Below are 14145 nucleotides of genomic sequence, written 5' to 3' on the forward strand. Positions count from 1 at the left end.
AGTAGGAGTAGGAGTAGGAGTAGGAGTAGGAGTAGGAGTAGGAGTAGGAGTAGGAGTAGGAGTAGGAGTAGGAGTAGGAGTAGGAGTAGGAGTAGGAGTAGGAGTAGGAGTAGGAGTAGGAGTAGGAGTAGGAGTAGGAGTAGGAGTAGGAGTAGGAGTAGGAGTAGGAGTAGGAGTAGGAGTAGGAGTAGGAGTAGGAGTAGGAGTAGGAGTAGGAGTAGGAGTAGGAGTAGGAGTAGGAGTAGGAGTAGGAGTAGGAGTAGGAGTAGGAGTAGGAGTAGGAGTAGGAGTAGGAGTAGGAGTAGGAGTAGGAGTAGGAGTAGGAGTAGGAGTAGGAGTAGGAGTAGGAGTAGGAGTAGGAGTAGGAGTAGGAGTAGGAGTAGGAGTAGGAGTAGGAGTAGGAGTAGGAGTAGGAGTAGGAGTAGGAGTAGGAGTAGGAGTAGGAGTAGGAGTAGGAGTAGGAGTAGGAGTAGGAGTAGGAGTAGGAGTAGGAGTAGGAGTAGGAGTAGGAGTAGGAGTAGGAGTAGGAGTAGGAGTAGGAGTAGGAGTAGGAGTAGGAGTAGGAGTAGGAGTAGGAGTAGGAGTAGGAGTAGGAGTAGGAGTAGGAGTAGGAGTAGGAGTAGGAGTAGGAGTAGGAGTAGGAGTAGGAGTAGGAGTAGGAGTAGGAGTAGGAGTAGGAGTAGGAGTAGGAGTAGGAGTAGGAGTAGGAGTAGGAGTAGGAGTAGGAGTAGGAGTAGGAGTAGGAGTAGGAGTAGGAGTAGGAGTAGGAGTAGGAGTAGGAGTAGGAGTAGGAGTAGGAGTAGGAGTAGGAGTAGGAGTAGGAGTAGGAGTAGGAGTAGGAGTAGGAGTAGGAGTAGGAGTAGGAGTAGGAGTAGGAGTAGGAGTAGGAGTAGGAGTAGGAGTAGGAGTAGGAGTAGGAGTAGGAGTAGGAGTAGGAGTAGGAGTAGGAGTAGGAGTAGGAGTAGGAGTAGGAGTAGGAGTAGGAGTAGGAGTAGGAGTAGGAGTAGGAGTAGGAGTAGGAGTAGGAGTAGGAGTAGGAGTAGGAGTAGGAGTAGGAGTAGGAGTAGGAGTAGGAGTAGGAGTAGGAGTAGGAGTAGGAGTAGGAGTAGGAGTAGGAGTAGGAGTAGGAGTAGGAGTAGGAGTAGGAGTAGGAGTAGGAGTAGGAGTAGGAGTAGGAGTAGGAGTAGGAGTAGGAGTAGGAGTAGGAGTAGGAGTAGGAGTAGGAGTAGGAGTAGGAGTAGGAGTAGGAGTAGGAGTAGGAGTAGGAGTAGGAGTAGGAGTAGGAGTAGGAGTAGGAGTAGGAGTAGGAGTAGGAGTAGGAGTAGGAGTAGGAGTAGGAGTAGGAGTAGGAGTAGGAGTAGGAGTAGGAGTAGGAGTAGGAGTAGGAGTAGGAGTAGGAGTAGGAGTAGGAGTAGGAGTAGGAGTAGGAGTAGGAGTAGGAGTAGGAGTAGGAGTAGGAGTAGGAGTAGGAGTAGGAGTAGGAGTAGGAGTAGGAGTAGGAGTAGGAGTAGGAGTAGGAGTAGGAGTAGGAGTAGGAGTAGGAGTAGGAGTAGGAGTAGGAGTAGGAGTAGGAGTAGGAGTAGGAGTAGGAGTAGGAGTAGGAGTAGGAGTAGGAGTAGGAGTAGGAGTAGGAGTAGGAGTAGGAGTAGGAGTAGGAGTAGGAGTAGGAGTAGGAGTAGGAGTAGGAGTAGGAGTAGGAGTAGGAGTAGGAGTAGGAGTAGGAGTAGGAGTAGGAGTAGGAGTAGGAGTAGGAGTAGGAGTAGGAGTAGGAGTAGGAGTAGGAGTAGGAGTAGGAGTAGGAGTAGGAGTAGGAGTAGGAGTAGGAGTAGGAGTAGGAGTAGGAGTAGGAGTAGGAGTAGGAGTAGGAGTAGGAGTAGGAGTAGGAGTAGGAGTAGGAGTAGGAGTAGGAGTAGGAGTAGGAGTAGGAGTAGGAGTAGGAGTAGGAGTAGGAGTAGGAGTAGGAGTAGGAGTAGGAGTAGGAGTAGGAGTAGGAGTAGGAGTAGGAGTAGGAGTAGGAGTAGGAGTAGGAGTAGGAGTAGGAGTAGGAGTAGGAGTAGGAGTAGGAGTAGGAGTAGGAGTAGGAGTAGGAGTAGGAGTAGGAGTAGGAGTAGGAGTAGGAGTAGGAGTAGGAGTAGGAGTAGGAGTAGGAGTAGGAGTAGGAGTAGGAGTAGGAGTAGGAGTAGGAGTAGGAGTAGGAGTAGGAGTAGGAGTAGGAGTAGGAGTAGGAGTAGGAGTAGGAGTAGGAGTAGGAGTAGGAGTAGGAGTAGGAGTAGGAGTAGGAGTAGGAGTAGGAGTAGGAGTAGGAGTAGGAGTAGGAGTAGGAGTAGGAGTAGGAGTAGGAGTAGGAGTAGGAGTAGGAGTAGGAGTAGGAGTAGGAGTAGGAGTAGGAGTAGGAGTAGGAGTAGGAGTAGGAGTAGGAGTAGGAGTAGGAGTAGGAGTAGGAGTAGGAGTAGGAGTAGGAGTAGGAGTAGGAGTAGGAGTAGGAGTAGGAGTAGGAGTAGGAGTAGGAGTAGGAGTAGGAGTAGGAGTAGGAGTAGGAGTAGGAGTAGGAGTAGGAGTAGGAGTAGGAGTAGGAGTAGGAGTAGGAGTAGGAGTAGGAGTAGGAGTAGGAGTAGGAGTAGGAGTAGGAGTAGGAGTAGGAGTAGGAGTAGGAGTAGGAGTAGGAGTAGGAGTAGGAGTAGGAGTAGGAGTAGGAGTAGGAGTAGGAGTAGGAGTAGGAGTAGGAGTAGGAGTAGGAGTAGGAGTAGGAGTAGGAGTAGGAGTAGGAGTAGGAGTAGGAGTAGGAGTAGGAGTAGGAGTAGGAGTAGGAGTAGGAGTAGGAGTAGGAGTAGGAGTAGGAGTAGGAGTAGGAGTAGGAGTAGGAGTAGGAGTAGGAGTAGGAGTAGGAGTAGGAGTAGGAGTAGGAGTAGGAGTAGGAGTAGGAGTAGGAGTAGGAGTAGGAGTAGGAGTAGGAGTAGGAGTAGGAGTAGGAGTAGGAGTAGGAGTAGGAGTAGGAGTAGGAGTAGGAGTAGGAGTAGGAGTAGGAGTAGGAGTAGGAGTAGGAGTAGGAGTAGGAGTAGGAGTAGGAGTAGGAGTAGGAGTAGGAGTAGGAGTAGGAGTAGGAGTAGGAGTAGGAGTAGGAGTAGGAGTAGGAGTAGGAGTAGGAGTAGGAGTAGGAGTAGGAGTAGGAGTAGGAGTAGGAGTAGGAGTAGGAGTAGGAGTAGGAGTAGGAGTAGGAGTAGGAGTAGGAGTAGGAGTAGGAGTAGGAGTAGGAGTAGGAGTAGGAGTAGGAGTAGGAGTAGGAGTAGGAGTAGGAGTAGGAGTAGGAGTAGGAGTAGGAGTAGGAGTAGGAGTAGGAGTAGGAGTAGGAGTAGGAGTAGGAGTAGGAGTAGGAGTAGGAGTAGGAGTAGGAGTAGGAGTAGGAGTAGGAGTAGGAGTAGGAGTAGGAGTAGGAGTAGGAGTAGGAGTAGGAGTAGGAGTAGGAGTAGGAGTAGGAGTAGGAGTAGGAGTAGGAGTAGGAGTAGGAGTAGGAGTAGGAGTAGGAGTAGGAGTAGGAGTAGGAGTAGGAGTAGGAGTAGGAGTAGGAGTAGGAGTAGGAGTAGGAGTAGGAGTAGGAGTAGGAGTAGGAGTAGGAGTAGGAGTAGGAGTAGGAGTAGGAGTAGGAGTAGGAGTAGGAGTAGGAGTAGGAGTAGGAGTAGGAGTAGGAGTAGGAGTAGGAGTAGGAGTAGGAGTAGGAGTAGGAGTAGGAGTAGGAGTAGGAGTAGGAGTAGGAGTAGGAGTAGGAGTAGGAGTAGGAGTAGGAGTAGGAGTAGGAGTAGGAGTAGGAGTAGGAGTAGGAGTAGGAGTAGGAGTAGGAGTAGGAGTAGGAGTAGGAGTAGGAGTAGGAGTAGGAGTAGGAGTAGGAGTAGGAGTAGGAGTAGGAGTAGGAGTAGGAGTAGGAGTAGGAGTAGGAGTAGGAGTAGGAGTAGGAGTAGGAGTAGGAGTAGGAGTAGGAGTAGGAGTAGGAGTAGGAGTAGGAGTAGGAGTAGGAGTAGGAGTAGGAGTAGGAGTAGGAGTAGGAGTAGGAGTAGGAGTAGGAGTAGGAGTAGGAGTAGGAGTAGGAGTAGGAGTAGGAGTAGGAGTAGGAGTAGGAGTAGGAGTAGGAGTAGGAGTAGGAGTAGGAGTAGGAGTAGGAGTAGGAGTAGGAGTAGGAGTAGGAGTAGGAGTAGGAGTAGGAGTAGGAGTAGGAGTAGGAGTAGGAGTAGGAGTAGGAGTAGGAGTAGGAGTAGGAGTAGGAGTAGGAGTAGGAGTAGGAGTAGGAGTAGGAGTAGGAGTAGGAGTAGGAGTAGGAGTAGGAGTAGGAGTAGGAGTAGGAGTAGGAGTAGGAGTAGGAGTAGGAGTAGGAGTAGGAGTAGGAGTAGGAGTAGGAGTAGGAGTAGGAGTAGGAGTAGGAGTAGGAGTAGGAGTAGGAGTAGGAGTAGGAGTAGGAGTAGGAGTAGGAGTAGGAGTAGGAGTAGGAGTAGGAGTAGGAGTAGGAGTAGGAGTAGGAGTAGGAGTAGGAGTAGGAGTAGGAGTAGGAGTAGGAGTAGGAGTAGGAGTAGGAGTAGGAGTAGGAGTAGGAGTAGGAGTAGGAGTAGGAGTAGGAGTAGGAGTAGGAGTAGGAGTAGGAGTAGGAGTAGGAGTAGGAGTAGGAGTAGGAGTAGGAGTAGGAGTAGGAGTAGGAGTAGGAGTAGGAGTAGGAGTAGGAGTAGGAGTAGGAGTAGGAGTAGGAGTAGGAGTAGGAGTAGGAGTAGGAGTAGGAGTAGGAGTAGGAGTAGGAGTAGGAGTAGGAGTAGGAGTAGGAGTAGGAGTAGGAGTAGGAGTAGGAGTAGGAGTAGGAGTAGGAGTAGGAGTAGGAGTAGGAGTAGGAGTAGGAGTAGGAGTAGGAGTAGGAGTAGGAGTAGGAGTAGGAGTAGGAGTAGGAGTAGGAGTAGGAGTAGGAGTAGGAGTAGGAGTAGGAGTAGGAGTAGGAGTAGGAGTAGGAGTAGGAGTAGGAGTAGGAGTAGGAGTAGGAGTAGGAGTAGGAGTAGGAGTAGGAGTAGGAGTAGGAGTAGGAGTAGGAGTAGGAGTAGGAGTAGGAGTAGGAGTAGGAGTAGGAGTAGGAGTAGGAGTAGGAGTAGGAGTAGGAGTAGGAGTAGGAGTAGGAGTAGGAGTAGGAGTAGGAGTAGGAGTAGGAGTAGGAGTAGGAGTAGGAGTAGGAGTAGGAGTAGGAGTAGGAGTAGGAGTAGGAGTAGGAGTAGGAGTAGGAGTAGGAGTAGGAGTAGGAGTAGGAGTAGGAGTAGGAGTAGGAGTAGGAGTAGGAGTAGGAGTAGGAGTAGGAGTAGGAGTAGGAGTAGGAGTAGGAGTAGGAGTAGGAGTAGGAGTAGGAGTAGGAGTAGGAGTAGGAGTAGGAGTAGGAGTAGGAGTAGGAGTAGGAGTAGGAGTAGGAGTAGGAGTAGGAGTAGGAGTAGGAGTAGGAGTAGGAGTAGGAGTAGGAGTAGGAGTAGGAGTAGGAGTAGGAGTAGGAGTAGGAGTAGGAGTAGGAGTAGGAGTAGGAGTAGGAGTAGGAGTAGGAGTAGGAGTAGGAGTAGGAGTAGGAGTAGGAGTAGGAGTAGGAGTAGGAGTAGGAGTAGGAGTAGGAGTAGGAGTAGGAGTAGGAGTAGGAGTAGGAGTAGGAGTAGGAGTAGGAGTAGGAGTAGGAGTAGGAGTAGGAGTAGGAGTAGGAGTAGGAGTAGGAGTAGGAGTAGGAGTAGGAGTAGGAGTAGGAGTAGGAGTAGGAGTAGGAGTAGGAGTAGGAGTAGGAGTAGGAGTAGGAGTAGGAGTAGGAGTAGGAGTAGGAGTAGGAGTAGGAGTAGGAGTAGGAGTAGGAGTAGGAGTAGGAGTAGGAGTAGGAGTAGGAGTAGGAGTAGGAGTAGGAGTAGGAGTAGGAGTAGGAGTAGGAGTAGGAGTAGGAGTAGGAGTAGGAGTAGGAGTAGGAGTAGGAGTAGGAGTAGGAGTAGGAGTAGGAGTAGGAGTAGGAGTAGGAGTAGGAGTAGGAGTAGGAGTAGGAGTAGGAGTAGGAGTAGGAGTAGGAGTAGGAGTAGGAGTAGGAGTAGGAGTAGGAGTAGGAGTAGGAGTAGGAGTAGGAGTAGGAGTAGGAGTAGGAGTAGGAGTAGGAGTAGGAGTAGGAGTAGGAGTAGGAGTAGGAGTAGGAGTAGGAGTAGGAGTAGGAGTAGGAGTAGGAGTAGGAGTAGGAGTAGGAGTAGGAGTAGGAGTAGGAGTAGGAGTAGGAGTAGGAGTAGGAGTAGGAGTAGGAGTAGGAGTAGGAGTAGGAGTAGGAGTAGGAGTAGGAGTAGGAGTAGGAGTAGGAGTAGGAGTAGGAGTAGGAGTAGGAGTAGGAGTAGGAGTAGGAGTAGGAGTAGGAGTAGGAGTAGGAGTAGGAGTAGGAGTAGGAGTAGGAGTAGGAGTAGGAGTAGGAGTAGGAGTAGGAGTAGGAGTAGGAGTAGGAGTAGGAGTAGGAGTAGGAGTAGGAGTAGGAGTAGGAGTAGGAGTAGGAGTAGGAGTAGGAGTAGGAGTAGGAGTAGGAGTAGGAGTAGGAGTAGGAGTAGGAGTAGGAGTAGGAGTAGGAGTAGGAGTAGGAGTAGGAGTAGGAGTAGGAGTAGGAGTAGGAGTAGGAGTAGGAGTAGGAGTAGGAGTAGGAGTAGGAGTAGGAGTAGGAGTAGGAGTAGGAGTAGGAGTAGGAGTAGGAGTAGGAGTAGGAGTAGGAGTAGGAGTAGGAGTAGGAGTAGGAGTAGGAGTAGGAGTAGGAGTAGGAGTAGGAGTAGGAGTAGGAGTAGGAGTAGGAGTAGGAGTAGGAGTAGGAGTAGGAGTAGGAGTAGGAGTAGGAGTAGGAGTAGGAGTAGGAGTAGGAGTAGGAGTAGGAGTAGGAGTAGGAGTAGGAGTAGGAGTAGGAGTAGGAGTAGGAGTAGGAGTAGGAGTAGGAGTAGGAGTAGGAGTAGGAGTAGGAGTAGGAGTAGGAGTAGGAGTAGGAGTAGGAGTAGGAGTAGGAGTAGGAGTAGGAGTAGGAGTAGGAGTAGGAGTAGGAGTAGGAGTAGGAGTAGGAGTAGGAGTAGGAGTAGGAGTAGGAGTAGGAGTAGGAGTAGGAGTAGGAGTAGGAGTAGGAGTAGGAGTAGGAGTAGGAGTAGGAGTAGGAGTAGGAGTAGGAGTAGGAGTAGGAGTAGGAGTAGGAGTAGGAGATAGGTGGAGTAAGGGGGACAAAAGCAAAAATAATATGGATGGTGGCTCTCCCCTCCTGTTCCACTTCTCTTCTCCTCCCACTCCACTTCTCCTCTTCTCCTCCCACTCCACTTCTCCTCTTCTCCTCTCCTCCTACTCCACCTTCTCTCTCTTCCTCTCTTCTACCTCCACCTCTCTCTCCTCCACTTCTCTCTCTCCCGACCATTTCCTCCTCCTCCACCACGTACCTGTCCACCCCTCGCCACAGCTGTTTAGGATTTGGCCCACCAACCCCGGACAGGTACTCCTCCACCAGTATTGTACGGCATGTGTCTGGATTTGAACCCAGGTACTTTAGGATCCCAACCCGTATCATTGACCACCAGGCCACGGGAGGAACAAGGGTGACTGCACCACGTGCGCCTTTGTCTTTCCCACTGACAACGCCCATTGTTTAGGATATATGGACACGGAGCAAGTGAGACTTTCAAATCAATGCTAGCTCAGTGGTGTGTGTCGTGCATCGGGGAACCTTAGGTCCTAGGTTCGAATCTCAACCCTGCTGTCTCTGCACACGTTGTAGGTAAGTATGTCTCACCGCATTATGTTCAAGCAAGCATTTACTTATTGTCAATTAAGAGAAAAACTCTTTACATTAGAGATCCGAGTCTTGCCGTCCGGCACCCACCGAGGTGACGTAACGAGGTATCTACCTGCCAGCCGCTCTTTGTGCCTGCCTGCTGCCGCCTCCGCCACTGTCCAGCAGCTGGCGTTCAGTATTGTTCAGAATGTGTCGGTATTTGAACCCAGGTACTTCAGGATCCCAAACCGTATCATTGACCACCGGGCCACGGGAGGAACGAGGGTGACTGCACCACGTGCGCCTTTGTCTTTCCCACTGACAAAGCCCATTGTTTAGGACATATGGACACAGAGCAACAGAGACTTCCAAATCACTGCTAGCTCAGTGGCTTGTGTTGTGCATTGGGCAACCTGTGGTCCTAGGTTCAAATCTCACCCGGGTGCTTCTCGCCATATTTTGTTCAAGCAAGTATTTAAGTATTGTCAATTGAGAGAAAAAGTCCCTGAGTTGGAGACAGTAGTAACACGGTGCCGCATCCACCCAGGACACCCTCCGCCCCCTTGCACCGGGATGCCAACCTTGTGCCTGCCACTGTTCGGCAGGTGCCTCGTCTGTGCGAGCTTTCGGTATGGCACTGCATATGTCGGGATTTGAACTCAGGTATTCTGGATCCCAACCCGTGGCATTGACCACCAGGCCACAGGTGGAACGGAAGGAAGTGCACCATGTGCGCTTTTGTCTTTTGCAAGCTGACAAAGGTCCCATGTTTAATGATAGATGGACAAGCAGTGGCAGTTACTCCCAGGTCCCAGCTGGCTTAGCGGATAGAGCTGTGGGTTTGTTCACCTGAGATCCAGGGTTCAAACCCCATTGATACCAATGTCATGTATATCTTCATGCAATGTCTGCAACTAACCCTAACCAAGTTGTTCTCTCCAAATGTATCTGTCACTGTTCAACGTGTGTGAGCTAGAAACAGAATAAGAAGTCTACAGTACATCAATAAGCGGTATGCTTGAAGATCCTTGCAAGTGTAAGGAATGATTTGTTTTATTCCTCTTTGCCATTTAATTAAAAAATTGCTGCCGACATGGCCGAGTGGTCTAAGGCGCCGCGTTCAGGACCCAGTCTCCCCAGGAGGCCTGGGTTCGAATCTCGAATTTCCCCATTGTGGGACTAATAAAGGGCAAATTATTATTATTATATCTTGAAAAAGCACAGAGAGAACATTTTTAAATGGTTTTACCGATGGACTGTGCTTATAGCGCTCCTACCATATTTATCGGTTCCGTCAGAGGTCGGCAATTCCATTATGTTGAGACGCCCAACTCAATTGCGGGGTATGTATATACATACAAATATATATACATAAAAATAGAGCTGCATCATAAGGCTTTTGTTTAAGCTCATGTAAAGTAACTTTTCTTTTTTTTTTTTATAGAAGTTTTTTTTTAAGGAGACTACTTATCGTAAAGGTTTTTTTTTTTTTTTTAATACGACCAGTCAAGTGATCCATGATGACTGCATGATAATGAATGACAGAGACAACAAAAAAGAAATGACTGTATTTCAAACACAATAGTGACATTTACAACATATTGCACTTACATCAAGTGCAAAAAAAAAACCCCAAAACAACTCATTCCCAAAATCTCAAATGTAAAATGGTTTTTCACCATCGGCTCGCTTATTTTTGCTGTTCAGCCTTCCAACATTTTCCTTTTCGTATAGCAGACGTGGTCATTTCTGTTCAGAGCTTCCGTCAGCCCATTTACTTTTTACGACTCATGCTTTAGGCGCCACTTTCAGTGTCACCAATTTAACAAGTCAATTAAATTTACAACAAATAAATATATCTCTTTTTACTATGAATGCCCAACATGTTGCACGTGTGACTGTCAATATTGTTACTCATGTGAAACTCATCCAAGAATGTTTACAGCAATGCCATTTTTGTTAGACAACACAACTACATGTACTGGCTCTGCCCAGTTGAAGTACAGACCACTTGAAATCACTTCACAATTTTCATTCAAGGACAAAGGCACATCTGGAACATACAAAAAGGAAGCTTGACATTTCGCTTCCAACAAAATCAAATACAAACATCTCAAAATCTTTCAGAGCGCATGGACTCAAATGAAGCATCGTTGCTTTCATGCACAGCTCAGTCCAAAATGGCCATCATGCAGTCAGTGTTGTCCAAACACACCCAGTGAGTTAGTGACAGAACGGAGACAAAGACACCAAGTGGACGCACAAAAAAAAAAAAAAATACTCTCCCCGTCGAGTTGGCGTTTTCCACTCCAAGCTTCTGCACCTCTTGTGGGGAGAACCCTGCAAAAAGGAAAGCCTCATCTTAACATCCCGTATCATCCATTTTCTAGGCACTCATCTGAAACTCGCCTCAAAAGCCAACGAGCTGTTCAACTTGGAGCATCTTCATTGGACACGTGCAATTGTTCCTCTTCCCATCCATCTCCGCCCGTTGAGGACCTCAACATTTGTGACCTTCACTCGGGTGAATGTCGAGGATGGCGCCGACAAAAGCGCTGATGCAGTCGGAGGTGGTGACTGGAGGTGAGCTGCGACTCCGGACAGGAAAGGTGGCGAGTTCGATGCGCTGCTGTGCAGACAAAAGTAAATAAAATCAATTGGCACGTTTGGGCCACATGAGACTTTTGTTGCAATCATTGCAGTTTTTGTACTTTTCTTACCCGACTTTCGTAGACGCACCCGACTCATCGTCCACATTTTAACTGCAAAAAGAAAAACACTCTTAGTTGTGAGCGGGCACTTGCTTTGTGTCTGGACTCATGAAGCCGGTCCAAGTTGCTCAGTCGGGTGCCTCCACAACGCTGACACAAATGTTTTTGCGTTAATATGATAGACTCCGCCCCCAACGCCTGCCGACACCATCGCCCAAAAACCAGCTTTCCAACCGACATCCTCAAACAACAAAAAGCGACTCCGCATCAATACGAGCCAAACGACGAGCTGACCATCTCCAACAATCCTTGCCAAAGAGCACTCAACCACAACCACACCATCGGCTCCAAAAACACCGTTCACGACTGCCCTCTTTGGCGTCAGATCTTTCCTGCTCCTCCAACAACTCCAACAAGCCTCCTTCGCTACGCTCAACCGAGGCAAACCACAAAGCTCACAACTCTGTCTCCTCCTGCGCATCGTTTACAAGCACACCTCAAACAGATTATACTTATGTGTGTGCCGCTTGATTCTTCATTTGCAGAACGGCTCCTCATCCAGCTCCATCCGAGTCCTGCAACCCCCCCAAAAATTAATGAGTTGCGCCCCTTGCACATTACATTGCCAAGTTTGTTGTTACCTCTGCCCAGCCTCTCTTCTCATCCGGCTCCTCTTCCACCCGAGCACACGAATTTCATCTCGTGCATCTGCGGTGCAACATGGGCTCCGGCTCCTCTTCCATCCTGCAACAAGTCAAGTGCATTTGTATTGCCCAGTCAAAATCTTAACAGCGACATCTCCCGACCTAAAGCCACCAAACGGGAAAGGAAGAACTCCAAATCCCATTTGAGCGAGCTTTGAAAAAGAAACCTGGCGAAGGGACCAGAGATTGAAGAGCGATCCCGTTTCCGAGGCCGAGTGGGCAACATTTCACACAATGCGATGTTATATCTGTTTAGGAAAATCACTCGGTATAAAGTTTTTTCTTACACTTTCAAGTTGCATGCACATGAACTCGCCAATGCCACTTGAAATCACTTCAAATTTTAATCAAAGGCACAAAACAGAAAGAGAAAGCTTTACAAGTCACTCCAAACATAAAAACGATAATACAAACATATACAATATATCAGAGTTTAATTTGACGAGAGAGGTCTGGTTGCAGCCACCATTTCCAGCGCCACTTTACAAGTGTTTGGACGGGAAACGGAACATACAAGCGAGCGCTGACTGTGGTGGACAATTGTCATCTGCAGGGACAAGGGGGGTGGCGGACTGAGAAGGGTCGCCGCAGCCAGCCCCTCTTGGCCTCGACACGTCGCTCGGAACAAATCCCCATCATGCACACCACGTGAGGAAGTGACAGAGCGGAGACAAACGCACCGAGTCGAAAAACAAAAATACTCTCCTGTCGAGTCGGCGCTTTGCTCGCCAAGTGTCGTAGCATCCGCTCCTCTCGTCCGAGAACGCTACGGGGAGGACAAAGTCGTCTGAACGTGCGTCTGCATCCATTTTATTGGGCAACACTCGCCTCAAAAGTCAACAAGATGTTCATCTTGGAGCGTCTTCATTGGACGGCTGCAGTCCTTCCTCTTCCCGTCGTCGTGCGCCACTTGATGGATCTGCAATGCATTTTGGGACGCTCCTTCAGCCTGCAAAACAACCACATTAATGCACTTTTGGAGATTGTCATGAATTCAATATTTTTTTAACCCACTTCTGACCCTGTTCTTGTTCTCCAAAGTGCCTCCCGTGCACCCGACTCATCGTCCACTTTTACTTTGACTGCAAAAAGAAAAACACTCTTAGTTGTGAGCGGGCACTTGCTTTGTGTCTGGACTCATGAAGCCGGTCCAAGCTGCTCAGTCTGGTGCCTCCACAACGCCGACAAATGTTTTTGCGTTAATATGACCGACTCCGCCCCCAACGCCTGCCGACACCGTCGCCCAAAAACCAGCTTTCCAACCGACATCCTCAAACAACAAAAAGCGACTCCGCATCAATACGAGCCAAACGACGAGCTGACCATCTCCAACAATCCTTGCCAAAGAGCACTCAACCTCAACCACACCATCGGCTCCAAAAACACCGTTCACGACTGCCCTCTTTGGCATCAGACCTTTCCTGCTCCTCCAACAACTCCAACAAGCCTCCTTCGCTACGCTCAACCGAGGCAAACCACAAAGCTCACAACTCTGTCTCCTCCTGCGCATCGTTTACAAGCACACCTCAAACAGATTATACTTATTTGTGTGCCACTTGATTCTTCATTTGCGGAACGGCTCCTCTTCCTCATCCCATCCAGCTCATGCCGAGTCCTGCAACCCAGAAAGAAATTAATTGTGCCTGTCGCATATCAATTTGCAGCCTTTCCATCCATCAGGCTCCTCTTCCGCCCGACAAATGTGCTTTTGTGCACGTTTCGTCTCGACACTGCACACCGCAGTTCTCGATGTCTCAATTGTTTCACTCGCACGTCTTTGTTGGTTTTCTTACCCTCGTCTGGTGGCTCGTGTTGCCTCTCGCTCATCTCACTCCAACGCCACCTTGTAACATAACGTGCAAGAGGACTATTAAAACTTATATTTGCACAGGAAACAAAAAAAAATAAAATACCAAAAGTAGACTCAGTGGCCATGCGTTTCGTGATCTTTCCTTTCATCCGGCTCCTCTTCCACCCTACAAAAACAATTTCATCTTTTGTGCATTTGCACTTATTACGCTGCTGTGGTGCAACATGGGCGCCGGCTCCTCCTCCACCCTGCAACAAGTACATTTGTAGAGCCCTTTATTCACAAAAGAGTCTCAAAATCTAAACAGTCGACGAAAGGTCGGCGACGTCCCCTACAGAAGAAAACCTGAAATTGAAAGATCAATCCCCTTCCAGGACGGCCAGGCTGCAACGGAGGCCGAGTGGGCAACATTTCACACGCCGTGTTATATATACAAGGAAGAAAACAACACGAGACTTCATTTCATGAGTCAAAACATAGCAGGTCGTCGGCAGAGAAGCGGTTCTGGCCCGGTCGCTCGGTGCACAAGCCACACAGCAACAAAGTCATGTGACGTGTCACCGACTTGATTGGACTGTCTGTTGGGTGCGCTCGCCCGTCCTTTTGAGCACCGTGCAAAACGCATAATGTTAGCAAAATTAGTCGTGTGCTGCTCACGTTATTTTGCGCATGAATAATTCTAACCCTCGTCCGGTGGTTCTTGATGCCTCCCGGAACATCACACTCCGCCGCCGCCCGACAACCTGCAAGTCAAAAACATGGACCGGGGGTGGGGGGGGGGACAATGACAAGTCATTAAAATAGACTGTAAACAACAAAATGTGTGGATGAGTCATATGCTGATTTATTTTTGGCTGAATGGCCAAACTCAAAATGTCTCAATACCAGCACGTGTCGTTCAGTGACAGCGGAGACAACAAAGAGCAAAGAAATACTCTCCGTCGTTGGCGCTTTGCTCTCCAAGGGCCGTAGCATCTGCTCCTCTCGTCGTCGTGTGTCACTTGCTCATGTTCGTGCTACGAGTTTTGTTACTTCTGTCCAGTCTTTCATTCTGATCCTCCATCCTGCAAACACAAGCACATAAACGCAGACAATTACTTTTGAGACTGTCACTTGGATTGTTTTACTTTAATACGTGTACTTATGACCCTGTTCTGGTTCTCCAAGGTG

General features: G+C 48.7%; 1 long non-coding RNA gene across 1 annotated transcript; it reads right to left on the reverse strand.

Moving 5' to 3' along the window:
- Window positions 1-9346: 9346 nt before the first annotated feature.
- Window positions 9347-11410, reverse strand: LOC148321368 (uncharacterized). The gene is made up of 4 exons (XR_015847055.1): window positions 11103-11410; window positions 10471-10512; window positions 10160-10379; window positions 9347-10090 (listed from the first exon to the last, which is right to left on the reverse strand). It is a non-coding gene; the product is annotated as an uncharacterized LOC148321368 (long non-coding RNA).
- Window positions 11411-14145: the final 2735 nt, after the last annotated feature.

Source organism: Idiotropiscis lumnitzeri, chromosome 16, assembly GCF_059441095.1.
Source record: "Idiotropiscis lumnitzeri isolate Australia: NSW breed Sydney's pygmy pipehorse chromosome 16, RoL_Ilum_1.0, whole genome shotgun sequence".
Lineage (NCBI taxonomy): Eukaryota > Metazoa > Chordata > Actinopteri > Syngnathiformes > Syngnathidae > Idiotropiscis > Idiotropiscis lumnitzeri.